At 34.2% G+C, this 16,863-nt stretch overlaps 1 protein-coding gene across 6 annotated transcripts in view; it reads right to left on the reverse strand.

Annotated features, from left to right (window-relative positions):
- The window catches only part of LOC119634658 (complexin), a 206,455-nt gene that overhangs the window by 174,591 nt on the left and 15,001 nt on the right, over positions 1 to 16,863 (reverse strand). For all 6 annotated transcript variants that reach the window (XM_038028929.1, XM_038028926.1, XM_038028928.1 and 3 more), the window contains exon 2: positions 14,591 to 14,874. The gene's annotated coding sequence lies outside the window, so the exon portion shown is untranslated. The remainder of the gene's footprint in view (positions 1 to 14,590; positions 14,875 to 16,863) is intronic.

A 16,863-nucleotide genomic window follows, 5' to 3' on the forward strand; every position in this document is an offset into this window, starting at 1 on the left:
AAATTGTAGAGAAAATTTCATCAGTTATAATATACAGGAAAAGTAAAATGAGAAACCCTACCATAACAGGTATTATGTTCGTCGTAAATCGCATCTCTATTCACTTTTTGCTCGTTACTATTGCTTCTCAATTTCTAGCTCTCAAGGAAACAGCAATGAAAGAAGATAACGCAAGTGCATGAGGCTTTGTGGGCGTAAGCGATTTATTAATAATTTTATATGAATAGAAAGACAAGTTTAAACAAGACAATGATTAAATGTCAAAAGTTCTTCCAAGTCTAGTCAAGGTGAAAGCAACGCCGTAGTTCAGTCTCCGTCGAAAGAGAAAGATCTCCTAGTGCTTTAGTGAGAATAACTGAGAAAATAAGAGATTTGACGACGAAAATCTTCATTTAAAGAATGTGATCGATTGATATTCTAGCTTTAACGTGATGTCGCATTCCCACATTCGCACGTAATGTCGCAGTGCCACCGTAGTTTCGTATCTCAATTTTTAGAAAAAAATCTGGCGGTGGACGCTGGAAGTTAAGAAGTCTTGAGAGGTTTGTCGTTAAATTCGGGAATCGAGAAATGACTCTTGAAATTAGAACGAATGCATTCTTCATAAAAAATTTACTATTTTACAGTAAATTCTTTCGAACTGCGTCTTACCACTCAAAAAAGTATTTCGATGAGGACTATGTGGCTATGTGTTCGGCAAGCGTTTACTTTTAAAACAAATTGCATTTGCGGAGTGTGATAAAAATTTGGTGCTAAGCGATAGATATATCATACATCCGCCCTAAGAGGAATAAATTACTATCGTTTTGTTGAGTTTCCATAAGATTATACTTGAATTATGCAGCAGAAATTTTGAAACTTGCAAATTAAACATTAAATTTGAATAATCAATGCTGACTATGCATTATGTAGAGCAATGAAAGAAAAAAAATCTTATTAAAGTGCAAAAACTAAAAATAGATTTCGATGTTTTATCTTTGGCAAAGACCTCTATACAAACTTCCCTTAAATTACATAACTGGAATGGAAAATCTACATGGAGGAGGATGAAACGAAAACAGAGACACGAAAAAAAAAAAACGAAAACAAATTTAGGCCAACATGAAAATATATAGTGAAATAAAAAAAAGAGGAAAGAAAAACGAAATCATTGTGTTGGGAAAATACAATGAGATGAAAAAACTATTGGTATAGGTAAGTGTTTCAGAGTGGTGGTAGTAGTCCTACTAATGCTCCCTGCATATGCTCTTAGGTATATAGAACACACTGGCATCTTTCCCTTTCTATCTTTACATAATATATCAGAAGCTTTGTGTGTAGAAAGTTTTTGGCAACAAGCCAGCAGAACGGTAACTAATGTTGCAAAAAAAAAAAAAAAAAAATTAAAAAAAAAAATAAAAAGAAAAAGAAAAAAATTAAATTTCCAAAGACAGAGATTCTCAACAACAATGAGAGCAATAAAAACAACTGCGACTATAGAGGCTGTTATAGTTTCTCAACCAGCAGCCATTTCGGTTTTTTTTTTTTGGCTGGCATATGACATTATCTATTGAAGCAGCCAGTGCAAAAGTGCGGCTGAACTGTGCCGTTATCATAATGATGATTGCGATGATGAAGATGATGATACTACTACTGGTTCGAATGTAGGAAGGCAGGTGGCTCTGTATAGAAACGGAAGTGCAAGTAACACAGGAAGTATAAAACACAATTGAAGGTTATCCTACCAGTGTAACGGTATGGTGGTATGTACTGAAATACTTATGCAAGTATAAGCATATACGAAACACCGAGTCAGTCCTCTGTCTACATAAAAACGTAATAACTATGCAAAATTGTCCGCATAAACATTCACACACACACAATACATTTTCAATATAAGGGAAAACTTTAGATGAAATATGCAACTCTTCTATAAAAAGTGCTTTCAAAAAATTTTTCGACAAAATTTTTCCAAACGAAAATAAAAAGGAAAACTTTAACAATTGAATTATAAAATAAGTTAAGGAATATTCGTGAGGTACTTTTGCCAGCAAACGCAAACGATCATTAAAAATGTACGCTTAGGAAGAAAAATCAACTGGAAAAGATACCAAAAATCTATAAAATTTAAATCCAAATTCCTGCAAACTATTAAATCTACCAAAATTTCAACTTGTCATTGCTATTTAAGATTGCATAAGAAAAAAAAGAAAAGAAGAGAAAAGAAAAGAAGAGAAAAGAAAAGAAGAGAGCGACATGCAAATGTTGGCTGCGCTTCCTTAGTGTTTGCGTAGGCCTTAAATACATTTCAATAAAATGATATTCTTTAAGGGTTTTATTCGCTTTAAGAGCTTTTTTTTTCTTAATTTTTCTTCGCAAAACTCAAGAAGACACTTGTGTTAGATGCTTTAAATTTATATAAAAAACTCTGAACGATAGGTCGTCTATAAATTTTTCTATTCACTTTTTAATAAGCGACAGATTTTGTGGCAAGGGTTTAACGTGGGTTCCTGCCTGAAAGGCTTAACCCCACGGTGGCCCAAGCCACTTTTAAGCGTACTACGCCCCCTGGCGAGTTAGACAATCCCCACAGAGTAGGGGCCTAAACATCACCAGAGTCCAGAACAGTTTATTATGTATGGAACAATAAACCCCACTCTGGTCAATGGCGAGGCCTAGCTGCACTCAATTGTTCCATTTTAGCTAGGAACTCGCCAACCACAACCACCACGAGTACTCCCCGAAGGGCCGCACCCAAGCAGTCAGGACTCACAAATTGATCAACTGACTGCTTCCGCCATAAGGCTTCCACTGTGCTGTTGATCAATTACCACCATTACCCGCAGGCATCCGTGACATGTGTTCAAAAGTAAAAATAGGTAAAAGGGGAAAACTTATTCGTCATATCCCTTTTCCATTTTTGCATGTATTAATTAATTTACCAGACATTTTCTATCAATCGGCCAAAGGGAAGGCCGTCCGTCAATTCTTTTTTGCATTAATAGTATAATTAATTTATTTATTACGACTTAAGGACAAAGTCCATCATATACCCGCAGGCATACGTGGCTTTGTGAGGCGAGCTTCCTGACCCCCGTGGCTCCCAGTTTGTTTTGCAAAGCCTTATGGCATACTTTGGGCGGTTGTTAAAAACAACCGTACTTGCTTCGGATTCTCCATACTTTCCTGGTTGCCAGCACCAGTGAACTACTTTTCTTCAAGATATATAGGTCTCGGGTATTGCACTGAACATGGTAGACTAATCTAATGCACTCTACCATGCACTCGCTAGATTACTACCTTCATTGTACTTAAATACCATTCAACATATTTCCTCGGTAGTAACTAGCTATTGAGTAAGAGCTCTTCTTCCAGCCAACCCCTCCACCATCTCTCAGAAACTCGTCGCCGAGTTAGCAGCCCAAAACCTTAAATAAGCGACAGTCAAACGTTACAGAATGCCCATATGGTTGATCAACTGCAAATGTTAAGCCGTCAAATACTCGTCCGCTTGTCCGCATCTGCTACGCCGTGCATAGTGGCATAGTGACCAGTTTTTTATATTAACATTTTGAATAAATCCCACAAAATTTGAAGAGAGAACGTTCTCGTGCCTGTGCCGTGAAGATTTGAATTTATGCATTGTTTCCTTTTCAAGTAATTATTCAAAGGGTTTTTTAAATGCCTGAAGGACATGGGAACTTGTATAAGAAGCAGGTTTCAATAAATTGATGTGCCTTTCGCAAATAAACTCACTACCGACGGGATTTGGAAGAACAAGCCAAATTTATAATAGATTTCGTTACTTAAACTAAACGTTTGATTGCCATTTATTTCTCAATCTTGTCCGTTCTTTGGGTTGCGTGTAAGAATTTCGTAAGAATTTCGATAACTTTCGCTGCATTTGAATTTTCTTATGTAAGACAGTTTCGTATTCGGATACTTTTCCGTAAATCTGTATTGATTCAATGCCGGAAATTAAGTCGATATTTTACGCGTACATACTTACAATATCCGAAAAATAATGCAAAATAAATACACAAAAACATCAACACCAGAAATCTACTTAAAAGAAGTAAAGCGAAAAAAAAAAAAAATGGAGAAAATAAAAAATATATAAAACTGTTAACCGCACGCAAATACGCTTAAAATAAATACGGAAAGAAAAATTTTCATATATTTGCGTTTATTAAATCTGCTATGCACAAGCAGGCAATAACCCATTCTTTAGCTGAATCAAGTAACGCTGGGTAACCAAGCAAGAAAAATGAAAAAATGAAAATGAACCAAAAGTAAACCACGAACTGCAGATCGCGTTTTATAAAGGATAAGGGTTTATTTTATATTTGAATAAACACAATCGCACACGCAAATACACATATACACACACACACACACACACACACAGCAATTCTTACAAAAATAAAACTTATGCGTCCCATTTTCCTAAGGAAATAGTTGAACGGGAGAGCTCCGATGAGAAAGTCTGTCCCGCCCTTACCACTATTACAACTGAATCTGCGGTTACCAGAACGATAAAGACATTTGCTGCACTTAGTTAGCTGGAATATTGCCAAAAAATTGAGCTGTTCTCGAAACGAATACAAAGAAAGGAAAAGCGATAAACCGTAAAAGGAATATTCTCAATAGTAAGTTTTTTTGTATGCACGTATGCTGCGGAGATTGTAGGATTTCTTTTTCGCATCATCTCTTATATAGTTTTTGTCTTTTGTTTCTTATAGTAACGGTTGCGTATTGTCATCAAATGCTAACGATAAGCAAAAAGAAGTAAAACTTTAAAACAAAATTTTTATATGACTCTTTTTACATACATTTTAATAACAAATAATCAAAGCAAAGAGAAAGGATTGCGCAAACACGTACAACTGTAGCTGTCACCGCTGTTACGAACAATTTGATTGATAAACGTATGCATAAAGTAATGTTCACATGCATGCATATAATGTAGTAATCATCACACATACGTATGTAACACATATGCATGTAATATATATAATAATAATTCTTTTTTCCCTCAAATGCTTATTGCGTTATTAAGTCCTTATACATACCCGTTGACTATATCGACAAATTCAAAACGTAATCTCATAAAATTTACAAAACTCATCAATATCATCACTAAACATCATCGTAATCGTTGCAGCTGTGCTATGCTGCACAAACACCACATCATTGACATCAATGACAGCGAACGCTCTGCTCTCTCTTTCACTAACACAAACGACTCAATATCAATAACAATAATGCATTTGCAATGCATTGAGTCAGTCAGTCCTTCACAGCATACATAAAAAAGGGAAAAAGCATTTGTAAATTATCGAAACTGTCAGTAAACGTTGCGTATACAATATATTCAAATATTACTCACACTTGCACCCGCACACATATATATATATACAATATTTGTTAATGTATATAAATTTTTTTCGGTACACAAAGGAGAGAACTATAAAAACATGAAAAGGATTTCCTTTTCTCCTCTTGCTTCAAAAGATGAACAAAAACAAAAAATGAAAAGATGTCAAAAAGTATTGGAATAAATTTTCAATACTTTTTTAATGCTGTTGTCTAAATTACACAATACTTGCAGTTTTCATTTCAATTCCGTAAACACATTTATGCTGATTGCTTTTTCCTGAACGTTTCTATTTGATTTAATGCAAATTTTCAAATATACACTTATTTGGATAGCCCGGATTTGACACTACTTTAGACATATCATACATATATTATGTATCATGTATCATTTTTCATTTTTTTCTTTTTTGTTTATTTATTTATTTATTTAGGCATTTCTGATATATGTATCAGAATTGTTGTTTTTTGTTCATTTATTGTATAATTGTCCTTAAACTGCGATCAACGGGAAATTACTTGAAATATTCTATTATTTTACGGATCCAAAGATACACACAATGCACAGAGGATAGATTGCCTTGCGATTCCCTTAGTTTGGAATAACCTACCTGCTAATAAACAGAAAGTTTTTTCTAATATTGAAGACAAAAGGGCGACATTTTATTCTCATTTTTGATCATTCATTCAATTACGCGGACGATGTCTCAACTGGAAGTAACAGCCATTTCATTACGCTACTTAAAGGAACGAACTTGACAGACAGACTTAAACAGATGTAGTGTTTATTGCGAGAGAAGATAAAACGACAAGGTATTCCCCTGTAAGAAATTGAATCTTTCTAAGAGCTCCAGGTTACATAAGATTAGTCCTCACAACTTTTTGGATTTGAAAAAAAAAAAGAAAATTTATATTGTTTCCCTTTTCCGGCCTATTTCTCTTCCCAGAATTACCTTCCTGTTAGTCCGCCATTACTTTTGCAAGATTAAAACAACTATTTTGTCTCATTCTATTCATCAAGTTTATTGAAAACATTGTTATGCAAAAGGAGATCAATTATTTCTTGGCACACAGACTCTGCATTCTTTTGTTTTCGGAATGAAAGATGTGTGTGTGTGTGTGTCCAATATATCGAAACGTCCCACTCTGGTACGACGAAATTCTTATAAAAAATCGTTCCAGAATGTATACCATATTTTCAGACAAGCAAAGAGTCGAAAAGCAAATCCTAACTTGTGGAAAATTCCTTATCCAAAATTCTATTCTACTTGGGGTTTTGCTAATCAGCGAACTAAATGCAAGACACACATATATTTCTCTTTCATATGGAAGATTATAAATATTTGTTAAGAACTAAAAGCTCCAATCTTCTTGTTTTAATAAAAACAATGGAAATTGCACTTTTCTATAAATATTTAATTAAATTTGAGCCATTTTTTCACTTGTTTCCATTGTTCTCAAATTGTATAATATGCACATATATATATTTATATATATATATATATATATATCTTATTTCTTTCCTCTGAATTGTTGTGTATGTGCTTCTTTGGTGCACACAATGAGAATATAAATTTGAATAGTGTCAAAACAAGTTATCAAACTCAACCCAAGCGGAAGCAAAAAACAACTGCGGTTAACCAATAATAACCAAAAAAATTATCACCAACTTTTGTTTCATTGAAAATTTCCTAAATTAGGCTAAAAACTTAAACGAGAATCTAATGCTTTTTCTACACACAATATAAGTTTCTTTAATACAAAACGAAAACCACCAGAGAATAATTCATTGTTGAACTGTGGCAATTGCGGCAAGGCTGGCTATGTAATAAATATTAAAAAATAAATAAATAAATTAATACAGAATTTTGCGTAAAACATAATATCCATGAATGTATTGTTTTTAACAAAAGATTTGAAATAATTGTAAATTAAAATGTTACGTTTGAACAAAAAAGGAACTAACCTTGGCTCGGCCCGACTTACTTTTTGCGAAACCATCTATACTTCGCTATATGCGTAGAATTGCATTTATACCCCTTCGGGGAGCCCCTCCGATTACGAAAACAACATTCAAGTCAATTTTTAAGTTCGAGTAGCACAGAAAACTCTTTTTCGTGTTGGGACACGTTCGTTAGACCCATTGCCTTAATGTGTATGAGTACGGACCCATGTTCTTTCCTTTCTTCTTCTCATCTTGGGACCAAATCGTCAACAAACATTGATACATTATTTTATAGAAAATACCTAAAATGAGCAATGGGATAGACAAACGAACTTTTGCTGAACAAAAGATCTTATATATGGCAGTGTAAAGTTGTTCTGGCTTTCCCTTTTCGGCAAGGGGTATGACAAAATTATTGCACTCGTAAATAAGAAACACGACAATAAAGGTAGCGTTGGAAAATATTAAAAACACATGATCGTTCGCTTTTAAGTAAATTTGTTAAGGCAAACTTTTTATATTAATGCGTATACGCGGCATTTTAAAGCAGGTGCGGTTAATACACCATGAACGCTTTTTATATTTTCTGTTTTTTTAAAGTCTTTTGAATCAAAAGGATTTTCTATTCTTTTATATTCTTAACACAAAAGCAATTGAATAAATATCTCCCCAGAGTTTTATGAAAGCTTGCAAACGAATGCCCTTTCGGTTTCAGGGCGCATTTCTCACGTTCTTATATGTGTGCGCCTTCTAAGCCAGTTCAGTTTTGTTCATATTTAGAAACCTCAACTACAATCAAAATATTTACTTCAACGTTAAATTGGGTCATTTAAAGTTTTAAAAGATTTTTGTTCTCCACCATTCAATTATTTTTGTTTACTTTAAGTTAAGTTACGTTGAGTTCTGTTTACTTTAAAGTTAATAATAATAAACTTGTAATTAGTTAAATGCTTGTTAAGTCACTTTATTTGAATTACTTGTTTTTACCCGAACGAGCTGTATTGGTCTCCGAATTTGTTGAGAAACACGAAAGCTAAGTTCGCTTTCATGCCCAATCCCTCGAGCCTCACAGAAAATATTGTGGGCAAGAAATGGATGCCTAATTTCAGCTCAACGTGTACATTTATATAGACACACGGGTGTTTGGATATATAGAGCGAATTTGACTCGGAATTTTAATCAAACATCATCTGTTATTACAATGAAATTATCATGAGAGAATTGTTAGTCGAAATTCTTTGCCTGCTCGGCCCATCAGGCGAATCAAAAAAAAAAAAAAACATATTCTAAATTTATTTTATTTTTGAATTAAGAAAAGAAAGTATCTTCCTCCTCAGTGAATTTTCGATTATCTTTACCTTAAGTAAATATTGCGCGATCGAAAAAACCTAAAGTTCAATAACTTAATGAATGAAAAGAGTTTATGATCTTAACAATGATTACAGCGCTACAAAAACCTCTTCCCGTAGTGTGTATACAACCCTTAAGCCCAGTGCTGAGTAACAAAAAAAGAAAAAATAATAATAATCAAGCGGAGCAAAACTGCGCCTGAAAAAGTAGAAAAAAAATTACTTTTTAATGTAGAAAGTCTTTTATTAAAGAGTTTCAATATTTCCTGTTTGCACGACTTACGTTTCGAACAGAAGCCGAGTGTCTAAGGATTTGCTTACATGTTTACTTTTGCAATCTTTCTAAGCACAAATAAATCATAGGAGTAGCGAGTCTATGGATACATATATTAACAGTTTGGGCGCATAACTGATGCATGAATATTTCAAAACATATAAAGTGGTACCGTTCGCACGGTACTACCATTCCCTACCTTATGAGTTGTGACTCAAAATAAAAACAAAGAAAAATCAAACACTTCCCAATACAAATATTTCCAATATATGTGTGCATGTATAAATGTGTGCTATGGGGGTACTTTCAGTGAAATCTACACTCCTTGTACTCACCCGTTGTGCTACAAACTATTCCACTTTGTTTACTTTACTTTATATTACGTTATCGTTTTTGCCAGTGTCCTGCTGTTAGAATACATTGGTTTGCATTTAATCATTTTACGTTTATCAGACATACATGCGAGAGTGTGGTCTTGTGCTCGCATACACAAACATATAAGAAAGTAAGTAGAAAAGTTATTATTATACGATAATTTTTGCAACCACCAACAGACGAAGATGATATACTCGTTTCATTGATGCGTTTACAACACCCGAAAAAATGTTTTAAATGCTTCACAATAGCAGAGCGCAATAAGACTTTAAATGAGCCTAAGATTCATGCCCGTCGGTCATTTTCATTCTGCTTATCTTTCGCCCAAGCGTTGTTGCGATAGAAAATTGAAATTTGACAAATGTGTTCCTACACTAGTCGACACGTTCGCAGGTAGGTAAGCACAAAAGCTAAGAAATTTGAATAATCAGAAAGACATACAGAAATCTCTAGCGATTTAAAGTTGGGACAGAAAAATTGCTTCGTTCGGTCTGGTAACTGACAGTTAAGTGCAGTTATTGCAACAATGTTTCAGACGATGGGTATTTGAGATTCGCTTTGATGCGAGTTTAGTTTTGCTTCTTTTAGTTTTACTCTTTTTGAAACACAAGTACTTGAGCAAAGTTATAGAGTGGCATGGTGTGAGGGACACTTTATGTGAGCATGCATGACTGAACTGCAATAGTCTAGTTATTTACTTGTATAATCAACAAGCCAGCAAACGGCAGCCAAAGTTAGTAGCAACAATTACGACGCCAACGACTAGGTTTCATGTGTTAAAAACATTTCAAGACATTAAATTGAAATTGTTATTACTGCACTTAGAGAGCGGCACGATAATAACTTTAAGTCAACAATTTTAATTTTCGCTTTTCTTGCTTTAATTCAAGTTGTAAACCATGAACTTATCTATAATGTTTTAAGGTAAGTGGATAATAACCGCTTGTACTATTTCATAATAAAGATAACAATATCATCAACCAAATTTTACAAGGGTTTCTTTTACGTCACAATATTATCCATACAGCATAACAGCAGCTTACACGGAAGAAATTATTTTTCTCATAAAAAAATATTATCTTTTCAACTGAGATCAAATGTACATACGACCATCCAACCTATCTTCTAGCGCCTAATTTCGTTCACATCTTAACATTGTTGTACTCAGAACACTTTCACATTCGTTCTTCCCTTTTTGCATACGTGAGAAAGACTTGGTACAAAATCAATGACATGAATTTTTCTCACTGTCTTGCAGAAAAAAAATAAATATATAGAATAGAATAGAAAAAGTTGAAGAATCAGGGGTCCATGACTTTGTTTCCTCAGTCTTCCAAGCAAAGAAGTCTCGAGCCGGCGGCGGAAGTTAGTAGCCCCATTGACAGATATTGCCCGTAATTGTTTGTTATTTGAAAAACAAATAATTATCGGAATTTTTCTATTGGAACTCCTCCTCCTGCTCGGCTCTCCCGAATTTAATTTTGGCTTTGCTTCACAAACGTTGCCTTTGTGTAATACTCTCTAAGAGCTCTAAGACGAATACAAAAACGTATGTATTCAGGCATGTCCATGTTTGATCAAAAATTCAAAGGATCTATGGCGTTTTTGTTGCGTTTAACCTATGAACTAATCCTCTTATATAAACTTGGGGCAAAATGCAAAAAAAAAAAAAAAAAAAAAAACTAATTAGAATTCATTTGCAAGCGGACGTATAGAACGTAATTGTTTCATTAATGCGAACGCAACTACTAGACCTATTCAAACGTCACAATTTTAACTTTTTCTCCGCTTTGTATTTTATCACTCAAAAATCATTCATTCTATGAAAATTTTCCTCTCATCATCAGATGATAATGATAATAATGTTTTAAATGAGCCAGCAACACACGCATTTACAACAATAGTGTTTAAACTACAAACCGGACGGATTTTAAAAGACCTAGAAACCACTCAGCACATTGATGATGGTAAAAAATCGTTAGCCAGGAATAACGCGAGAGGGAGAGAGAGGTGAGCAATTGGTTAACCACTTACTTGCTGACCGGAATTTTCTTGCATAAATTTTTTAGAAACACGAAACACATGATTTGCGATATGCTGACCGCACATGTGATGTTGATGTTTTCATTTCATTTACTGCAGTAATGTCACCAATAACTGAATATACAATGAGAACATTGGCAAAAAAGGTTAACTAAAGTAAAAAAAACAGAGAAATTGAAAGGCATTCATGTAACGTGATAGAGAGAAATGAGAATGAGAAGTACTATTATAACTATTAGCATTATTTTGAGGCCACATGTTGGTAATTGTATCCACTACTGTTCGTTTGTTCCCGTATGCATATTGCCGCCGCTAACAGCAAAAACACCGCGAAAGCCATTACTTACATGAAGCATTTAAAAAAAAAAAGAGAAAACTGGTTAACATACATTTGAAAAAAAAATAACCAGGACTTTTAATAGCAGCAATTAACTAACTGAAGGGAATAACAGTTTTTCATACCACATGCAACGCTAGCAAAATTTGTTCAGCAGAGAACGCATATTATTAACCAACTTAAGTTCTCAGCCCTTGTCTATCCTGTTGAATAACTTATTTGGCACTTTTTTGCGTTCATTTTATTTGCTATTAATATTAAACTAAATAACGCCCTCAAAATATTAAACTAAATAGCATACAACTGAAATGATTGAAAACTGTATGCGATCGCTTAAAGTACGCCGGCATACGGAACACCTTGAGAAACAACAACAACAAGGACTGAAATTTTGCACGATTTAATATATAAACATCTACATGTACAAGAAACAACTCAGGCACTTGCAAAGAGGCTTTGATAAACTTTCTATATCCGTCCCATACGTACTACTAAGAATGTCCTCTCACTCATCCTTGATTTATTTATCTATTAAAACATCCTTCAACCCAAACAACAAGCGTAGATGTCCAAGAGTGCATTAATAATAATAATAGATGTGCATGGCTATAAAGATAAATGAGCAAATATGGCAGAAAAACAAAAGATGATTAACCTTCTAACCATTCATACAGAGTGCACTCAATTTCGCTAAAAGATGATTAAAAGTTCAAAGGCTAAGCGAATGTTTATTTTCGCGCACGACTTTTAGCGAGACGTGTACACATAGCGAAAAAGATTCACCCTAGGATCGAGAAGCGTCAGAATTATCATCAAACATTCTTCTTGGTCGTCACATCCGCCGGATCGCAGATGTGACGACCCTTATCGCACCCTTATGAGGAGTTTTACAGCGGAAAGTGAGAAGCGGTAGAGAAGGTTGGCAAAGCACGGTTCAACGCGACGTAAGGTATTGCTATTGTGTGTTTGATGAGATTGGGATAGATTCTAATAGAGCAGATGAGTGATTGCATTCGCTGCTGTCAACAACTAATACGACTGGAGCGCGTTATGAAGGCAAAACGTCTGGAATTGGTCAAAGGGAAAGGTTCGTTTTCATAACTACGACAGGAATCTTTAATAGCTCGATGAAAATTGGAAAACGCTTTACTAAGACGTTTTGCTGTAACCACAGTGTAGGCCTAACCTTGCGCTGTCCGACTATCACTTTTTTCTCTCCCTAAAGTACCTCCGTAGTGTAATCCTGATTTCAAAATAGACCTGCAGAAATCAATTGGTTCAGTTTTCACCTCGGAAATCCCACAAAACCCCAGCGATGTCGTAACGATTTTACCAGAAATATGGTGAATGACTGTCGACCAAGGGGACACATATTTGTTTTAGTAAAATTCATTTAAAACGTACGAAAAATTTATTCGAATTTTGACGCAATTACTTGTGCAAGCATTTGATAATTAGAAGTGGTTTCGCATGTTACGGACTGGGAGCATTTATGTGATAGACAACGACAGTTTTAAGGATTAAATTATCTTAACTTGTATCACAAAGCACAAGTCTTTCTTTCTGTGTTGCTTGTATTCATTTTATGTACACACACACTAACAACACACTTACAATTCAATGATTCAACGCCTTCAAACTAGTGGAGGATTTAAAAGGATTTAAGGATCACAAGTTACGCAAACAATTTGGTTTAAGAAATTAAATTTAATTTATTTTGAATCAGTTCCTTAAGAGCGCTGCTTGGACTTTGCATTCATTTGCAATTAAAATAATCTTCACAAAAATTATTTAACGATTGCCAATATACAATCTACAGAGATAGAGAGAAAGAGAGAGAGAGAGAGAGAGAGAGAGAGAGAAAGAAGAAGAAGAAGAAGAAGAAAGGTTAAACAATAAAAATATATACCACTCTATATATACGTGTAGGACTTGTGCTTTTCAAACCTAAGTAGCACGAGTTGGGAGAGCTGAAGCCGAATCGAAAAGTGCACTTTTTTAAGCGAAAACAATCTTTCACTAACTGCCTACAGATATTGCCATAATACTTGACGCAGACGTCAGTAAAGGTTTTAGTTTTTTTTTTTTTCCTTTGAAAATTTGCGTGTGTTTATTATGACTTGATACTGCATTCGGACAAAGTTGACGGATTCAATTTGAAAGTTTCCACTAAAGATAGAATATAAAATTTGGAAATAACTTTCTCGTCTTGTCTCTTGTTTGCAGCCTCGTAACATTCAAGTCTAATTTGCATGTTATGCTAATAGTGAAAAATGTACGTACGTCGTGTACGCCTCTAACGGAAATTGTGCGAACGCCAGTAATTTTAATGGCTGCGGGCAAACTAGTTAGGCTGTCAATCGCGTTTTAATGTTCATCGTTAAATGGATTTCTCATTCTCTCTTAAATGACTGGGAAAAAAACTTTATTTAGTTGACTGCGGACAAAATCAAAGATTGTCTTTCAAGGAATATTCTTATAATTTAAATGCGTGCATTTAAGTTGTGAGCTTTGCGAATACCTTTAAACCTCTTTCGGTAAGTAAGTACCACTGCCTTAAACCGGGGGATATAACGAAAAAAGCCAGAGTTTACTCTTAAATTATGAAATGTTAATATGTGATAAAGATGACCTCGTTCCTTTTTAGACGAATGGATCAAAGAGGCGAATGCAGGCTAAGAAAAGAAAGTAAAGACGGAAGGCTAAGCAGGGATCTCCCCAAATGAACGAACAGGCAGGATTTAATCGACTTATTGTTTGGAACCTCTTAAAACTGCTTAGCGACTTGCTGAGGCGCCGTTTCCCATTTTTACAAAAAGTATAACAAAATTATAAAATCTCTTCCTCCGATAACGGGTATGAAAATTACGCGAGATAAAAAATAAATTTGTAAACTTTAATTAGAAACTTACCTTAACTTAAGCAGGAAAAGATATTTAAAATTTTTGTAGTATAGGTTTAGTATTTTTGGTTTTGTATAAATAAATTTCGTTGTGTGAAGAGTTGTTATATAGTGCAGTCACAAAATTTCAACTCACAAGTGCGGATAGAATATAAAGATATAAGTAAAAATATCTTCAAGAGTCACACACTATTTGTTGTTATTGTTGTTGGTTGATGTTAGTAGAGACATTAATTGCAAATAGTATGAATACAGGAGTGCAGAGAAAGATAGTCACAAGTACAGAAGGATAGACTGTAAATAGAAGACAAGAGACAATATTTAAATTTATTTTAAGACGATTAAGAGATGAAAAATAAAAAAAATATTATACAAAACATATTTTAGATATTCTATAATTGTGTACATATAAAGCGAACATTGAATACTTAAATAATTGGCGAACTGTGTGGTTTTTAATTGGACCACCACAAAGCACACAATATATTAATTTGTTTTTTACATTAAATTGATAAATAAATAAATAAATAAAAACAATGACGTTCATGCCGTTCAACAAAGGTGCCGCCTTATTCCCTCTTTCTTGTAATAATGCAATTTAAATAATTTTAATAGCATACAAGCTCGCACGCTATCTGCTCGGGCTGCTTGCCTTATGCTCTAAGCAAGTACACAATTACAATAAATTCAAATTACAGATGGTAACGCTTTAGAGGATCTTTTTTCAAATTTCTAAATGCCCCTAACTCGGTCCCGTTTAATCAGCGGCATGCGTGCATTGCTTGCATTGTAACAAGTAGCCTCATAGTAGAGATCATAGTAAAAACTCAAGTTCAACTACACACAACGATTGTACGTAAGGTAGGCAAATGTGCAACCAAGTGATAGTAAGAAGTCGCATTATTAATTTTATACATTAGTTCAGAGTCCTTTATTCACTTTGCTGTTATCGTTATCTTCTTCTTCTTCTTGTTGCTTGTTATTGTCCAGATTAAAATGTTGTTCGTTTTTCAGATGGTATTAAATTATTTCTCAGATTTACTCTCTACTTAGATTTTTATTCTTTTCCCACGTTTCTGCTTTTCATCATTTCGTCCCTCCTTCCCCTTCTTCCCGCAGCAGTCATTCTACTACTACTACTACTATCAGTGCAACACACAAATCGCTTTAGAGTAACTTAGTGATTCTATTGTTTAACTCGCACTCTTTAATTCTATTGCTGCACTATTACTCTGCATACAATCTAATAAGAGTAACAACAACTTTTTTTTCTTTTTTGTAGATTACGCCAGATAAGCTCGGCGATAGTTACGTCGCTGTTCTTTAATTTTTTTCCCGTCCTTTGTGTTCCTTGTGTGTATAAATATATATATATATATTATATATATATATATATATATTTTTTTGGATTGGCTGTGTACTCGTCTTTATACATGGTCGTATTTGTACGGTATCATGTTTAGTGTCACAGTTTGTTTTCGATGCAAAGTTTGCTTTTGTTACTTCCCCAGCAAGAGAAAGCCTCGTTAAGTACGTGTGCATATGGATGTGCTTTGCCCTTTATTTACAGTCACGCTGGATGAATTCGTTTGCGTTGGTTTCTTCACATTTTTCTAGTTTCATTACTAAACCTACAAAACAAATTACTTTACAACTTCATTATTTTATCGTTACAACCAGCTGCTATTTTTTTCTTTTTCTTATTCTTTTTTTTTTTTTTTTTTTTGTCCTTTATATTCTTTAGTATAATAATAAGAGAAAGTTTGAAAAAAGAACTCTTCTGCTCATGATAAAGTCGGAGGTTCTGCGATTTTAATTTAATTATTAGAAAAGTGTATATAAATACTTAGTTTTAAATAATTTAATCTATTCTCAAACGAATAACTACGATGCGCAGAACGCCAGCCCGACCTCATAACAAATTTAATAAATCCCAATAAAGATTTATTGTTATTGAACGGATATTGATAAGAAGACACAGGTCAAAGACTTTTTCCGGAGGATAGTGCTTCGATTTTCGATGAATGCTATGTAACCTTTTCAGTTTAATGCGACAATCGCAACTGTCACCTACGGGGAGTAGTTAGACCACTTCAAATTTTACAGGAAATCAACTTCAGAAAATTTTGGCTTGAAATTTCTAGCTCTTTCCCAAGCTCACTGAAAAGACGACCTCAGTTCGAAGGAATACCTGAATATTACAGTCTGACATCGCTCACCTGTTGATTTGTAACCTCTGTAGCAGTATACTAACAGATGTCGTGACAGAAAGTCATTAAAAAT

The sequence above is a fragment of the Glossina fuscipes genome, unplaced genomic scaffold (genome assembly GCF_014805625.2).
Source record: "Glossina fuscipes isolate IAEA_lab_2018 unplaced genomic scaffold, Yale_Gfus_2 3, whole genome shotgun sequence".
In the NCBI taxonomy this organism is placed as follows: domain Eukaryota; kingdom Metazoa; phylum Arthropoda; class Insecta; order Diptera; family Glossinidae; genus Glossina; species Glossina fuscipes.